The 5,303-nt window shown below is 44.4% G+C and overlaps 1 pseudogene; it reads left to right on the forward strand.

The window, feature by feature from the left end:
- The first annotated feature begins 1,939 nt into the window (after nucleotides 1–1,939).
- Nucleotides 1,940–3,974, forward strand: LOC109380695 (40S ribosomal protein S19 pseudogene; annotated as a pseudogene).
- The last annotated feature ends 1,329 nt before the right edge of the window (nucleotides 3,975–5,303 follow it).

Below are 5,303 nucleotides of genomic sequence, written 5' to 3' on the forward strand. Positions count from 1 at the left end.
GCCCCATTGATGGATATTTAGGCTTTCTCCAGGGCAAGAGATAGCCAGGTAGTTACTTCATTTCACACAAATTGAACATATCTATAGAATAAATTCCTAGAAGTGAACAACTGGATAAAGGGTATGCATAATACATGTTTTAAATATGTACCATTATTTCTGCTTTTGCCCTGATTAGTGAATCCATAACAACCAATCTTTTCTAATTTGGCCACCTATTTCTCTTGTGGTGTGCCAGCTGGGAAAACTGAGGCAGAGACTGCCCACCTCCCACCCTGGAAGAATAAAAAATTGAGCGAGGGAACTGATAGCAGGAAGAAGCCCAGCTTCAGTTACCAAAATGCCCCAAGGATCCTGCCCACCTTGGGAAACAGAGGGAAGAAGAGAATGTCTAGCCTAAAAAGGGAGAAACTCAAGTAATAATCACCTCGTGTGTGAAGGAGGAGACAAGCCGGAGAATACCCAAGGACTCCGTGGCAGCAAAAGAGACTGAAGTTAGCTCCGAGTGTGAACTTCCTGCAAGTGTAGGAGGGTTGATGACGGCCTGGCACCAGGGGAGGACTGTGGGTGACTCCCTACTCAGAGATCATTAGACCAAGATTAAGGGTGGGGTTCCTGCCAGGCCTGCTGGGAGCAGAGGGCTGGAGCAGGTTACCGCTTAAGATGCCCTGGGAGGGCACCGCCTAGCTGAGGTGAAAGGCTGAGAAACGGATTAATAAGGCAGGGCCCAGAATTTGATAGTCTTCAAAACAATATCATAATCAAGCCTCTGAGGAGGGCAAGCAAGGATTACAAGCAGCCCATTTTGCTGATGAAAAACTGAAACCCAGAGAAGTTAAGAAACTTGGCCAAGGCTTCACAGCTGAACCAGGACTTGAACCCAAGCCTTCAACCCCCAGCGAGATGGCCTCCAATGCCATGTCTTCTGGAGCTGAAAGCTTTCCAAAATAGGCCTCAGGCCTCTGTCCTTGATTCCTCCACCAACTTCCTCAGGCCCTCTGCACTCCACTCCTCCATGTCACCCTCTCCACCAACACCCCAACCACACAGCCCCAGAACAGGGTGGAGACTGCTGGGAGAGGCTACAAGTCCCTCTCCTGTCTAACAACTGAGCTGAAGGAGGAAGTTGGAGGTGGGAACAGGTCCCAAACTCCCATCTCACTTGTCCTCGCCTGTCTCAGTCTCAGACTCTCGTGATAGGAAAGTAGGCCAGTTTGGAATATGTCACGGATATTTTCGACATCCCCATCTGTACTATAGCTTTCCATACAGCCAAATGGGGTGGAGCCAGAGCCTTCCTGCCGGATGAGGTGCACACCTGCTACCTCTGGGGCTCAGGGCCCAGATGGGGGCTGGGGACATGCACAGTGGACCCTGGAGGACACTGGACAAGTGTCCAGCAGCCTGGGCAGGACAGGAGATCAACAGTGTCTGTCCTCTTCCCAGAGAAGCAGGAGCAGAACAGCTGCGACCTATGGACACCATCCTACCCCCCTACCCCCACCCCGCCACTAACCTAGGGATGGAACACTAAGGAATGAGCTATTAGTTCTGCAGAGAAAGGGGCCTGGGAGAGCTTTACAGGAGAAACAACTGACATTCGAGTTGGGACTTGAAAGAGGAGCAGGACTTTGCTGGGTGGAGAAGACGGGAAAGGGTGTTCCCAGTCAAGAGGTGTGCTTGGGGTGTGCTGCAACCGATGTGCCCTGTGGGGTAGAGAAATGACCAGGGAGGGGCAGCAAGAGAGATTGGACAGGGGCAGGCTGGCATTGGCAAAGGAGCTGTTAATGGTGAATGCCCAGCTACAAAGCTTGGCGTGCTGGTGCTCATGGAGGTTAAGTGCCGTGACGGAAAGAACAGGTGATTGTGGGCAGGCAGAAGTCACCCTGGGAAGGGCAGGGATCAGAGAGCTCTCTTCAAGCCACCAACCACTCTGACCATGACCATTTCCAGTGTGCTGGCAGGGGCACCTCTCCTGATAAGGGGAGGTAAGACCAATGTGAATAATGAATTCTTTGCAGAGGTGTTAGAGACTTGCCAGCTCTTTTAAAGGGACCACGGCCGGGGTAGGATCGCATATGAAGAGACTCTCCTGGAAAGGTTGGTAGAGGAGACACCTGAACACTGTTTATTAAGCACCTACTATGGGCACTTTGCACCATTGCTTCACTTAATCCTTACAACAAGGCCAAGAGGTAGGTATGCTTTCCCCCTTTTATTGATGTAGAAGGTGAAGTTTAAGTTTCAATTCTAAAGAAGTAAAGGGAAGTGTAAGTCCCTTCCCTCAGGCCCCCCAGCTTGTAAGCTGGATACGAATTCAGGTCTGTCTGTCCCCACTGCCCATCCCCTTCATTGCTAGCCACCTTCCAGAGAAGAGCCAAGGTTCCCTTCCAAAGAAATGACACCCCAACCTTCACCCCTCTCTCACTGCCCACCATGGACCAGGACTCCAGGGCCCCACGGCAACCCCAAGAGACAGCTATTTTCAGATGAGAAAACAGAGTCTCAGAGAATTAAGTGACTTGCTCAAGGACACAAAGCTAATTAATGGCAGAAGCAGGATTGAGATCCAGCTCCCTTCTGGCCCCTAATCACTCTGCCTTATTGCTCCCTAAGCACTTCGTTTCTTCATTCCCCAGTTTCTTCATCTGTAAAACGGGGCTGGGAGGATTAGTGAGAGAGTGCACAGATATAAGTCCCTTGGCACAGTGTCTGGCATTTATTCAACATTTAACAAGCATTCTTCGAGCACGTTCTACGAGTAGCGCCCTCTTCTAGGCATTGGAAGGCAACAGGAATCAGAAACCAGCCCCTGCTCTCCCGAAGTGGAGTCCAAGATAAGGATTGAGAGGAGAGTAGACAAACATCGGGACAAGGCACGGATGTGACACTCGTCATCCTTCCTCAGCATTGTACTGGAGGTTCTCGCCAGTGCACCAAGGCAGGGGAAAAGGGCATCCACAATTGAAAAGCAGAGGTAAAACTGTCTTTATTTGCAGACGTCATGGATTTCTATGTAGAAAATGTGATGAAATTACAAAGAAATAGCTAGAACTAATAGGTGAGTTTAGCAAGATTGTAAGATATAAGATCAATATACAAAATCAACTATGTCTATAGGTTAGCTACGAATAACTGGAAATTGAAATTAAAAAAATAATACAATGTACAGTAACATAAAAAAATATGAACCTCTGAAGGGTAAGTCTGACAAAGGATATACAAGACCTGTACCCTGGAAACTACAAAACATTGCTTAGAGGAATTTAAAAAGACAATAAACATGGAGATAGACCCTGCTCATGGGTCAGAAGACTCAATACTGTTAAGATATCCATTCTCCCCAAACTGATCTATGAAGTCAGCACAATCCCAGTCAAATTCCCAGCAGCATTTTTTTTTTCTGGTAGAAACTGAAAAGCTTATTCTAAAATTCTTATGGAAATACAATAGATTTAGAATAGCCAACCCAACTATGAAAAAGAAGGGAGGGGTGCGGATGGGAGGGCCCTCTCCCCTGGCTGGCAGCGGGAAGCCGCACATTGCCTGGAGTTACCATTAAAGATTTGAACCAGCAGGTGTTTTTTCAGAGCTCTGGCAGCTGTCCTCAAAAAGTCCAGGAAGCTGAAAGTCCCTGAATGGGCTGACACTGTAAAGCTGGCCAAACATAAAGAGCTTGCTCCCTACGATGAGAACTGGTTCTACATATGAGCTGCTTCCACAGCATAGCACCTCTACCTCCCAGGCTGCACTAGTTTGGTTCCCTGACCAAGATGTATGGGGGACATCAGAGAAAGAGCACCACTCCCAGTCACTTCAGCTAAGGCTCTGAGAGTATGGCCTGCCGGGTCCTCCAAGCCCTGAAAGAGCTGAAATTGGTGGACAAGGACAAACATGGGGCCCACAACACCTTAGGGACAGAAAGATCTGGACAGAATCACAGACAGGTGGCAACTGCCAACAAGCAGCATTAATACAAATGCTGGGTTAATAAATTGCCTCATTCATTAATAAAAAAAAGAAAGAAAAGGGGGAAAAAAACAATTCAGAGGATTTACACTACCTAACTTCAAGATTATTAGAAAGCTACAGCAATCAAGACAGTATCATGTTGTTATCAAGATAGACAAACAGACCAAAAAAAGAGAATAGAAAGTCTACAAACAGATCCACACATATAGAGTCAATTGATTTTCAACAAAGCTGCAAAGTCAGTCTAGTGGAAAAAGGAAGTCTTTTCAACAAATGGTCCTGGAACAAATGGATATACATATAGAAAATAAAATACCTCACACCATATACAAAATTAATTCAAAGTGGATCCTAGGCCTAAACATAAGCCTAAAAGTATGAAATTCCTAGAAGAAAACATAGGAGAAAATCTCTGTGACCTTGGGTTAGGCAAAGATTTCTTAGATACAACACCTTAAAAGAAAAGAATTGAAAAATTGGACTTCATCAAAATTAAGGATTTCTGCTATTTGAAAGACACTATTAAAGAAATAAGAAGACAAGCCACAGAAGAGAGTATTTGCAAAGCAGATATGTGATAAAGGACTTTTATCCAGAAAATATAAAGAACTCTCAAAACTCAATAATAAGAAAACAAGCAACCCAGTTTTTTAAATGGGCAAAAGATTTGAATAGATACTTCAACAAAGAAGATATACAGATGGCAAATAAGCATATGGAAGATGCTCGTTATCAATCATTAGGGAAATGCAAAATAAAACCACAATTAGATACCATGATTAGAATAGCAAACATTTTTTTTTAATGACAATACCAAGTGTTAGTGAAAAACGAACAAATGAATCTCTCATACACTGCTGATGGAAATGTAAAATAATACAACCACTTTGGAAATCAGTTTGCCAATGTCTTTAAATGTTAAACAGACACCTATTGGAATTGCTATGACCAGCAATTCCATTCACAAGTTATTTACCCAAGAGAAATGAAACCATATAACTATACCAAGACTTGTATGTAAATATTCATAGCAGCTTTATTTGTAATAGCCAAGAACTAAAAACCCTTCAACAGTGAATGAATAAACAAATTATAACATATCCATATAATAGAATACTACCTCGCCATAAAAAGCAATGAACTATTGATACACACAACAAAGATAAATCTCAAAATGATTATGCTAAGTGAAAGAAGGCAGACAAAAAAGAGTATACACTGCATAGTTCCATATATGCATAAAATCTAAAAAATGTAAACTAATACATAGTGACAGATAACACGTCACTGGTTGCCTAGAGATGAGGGGAGGGATAGGAGAAGGGTGGGAG

This window comes from Hipposideros armiger, unplaced genomic scaffold (genome assembly GCF_001890085.2).
Source record: "Hipposideros armiger isolate ML-2016 unplaced genomic scaffold, ASM189008v1 scaffold_40, whole genome shotgun sequence".
NCBI lineage: Eukaryota > Metazoa > Chordata > Mammalia > Chiroptera > Hipposideridae > Hipposideros > Hipposideros armiger.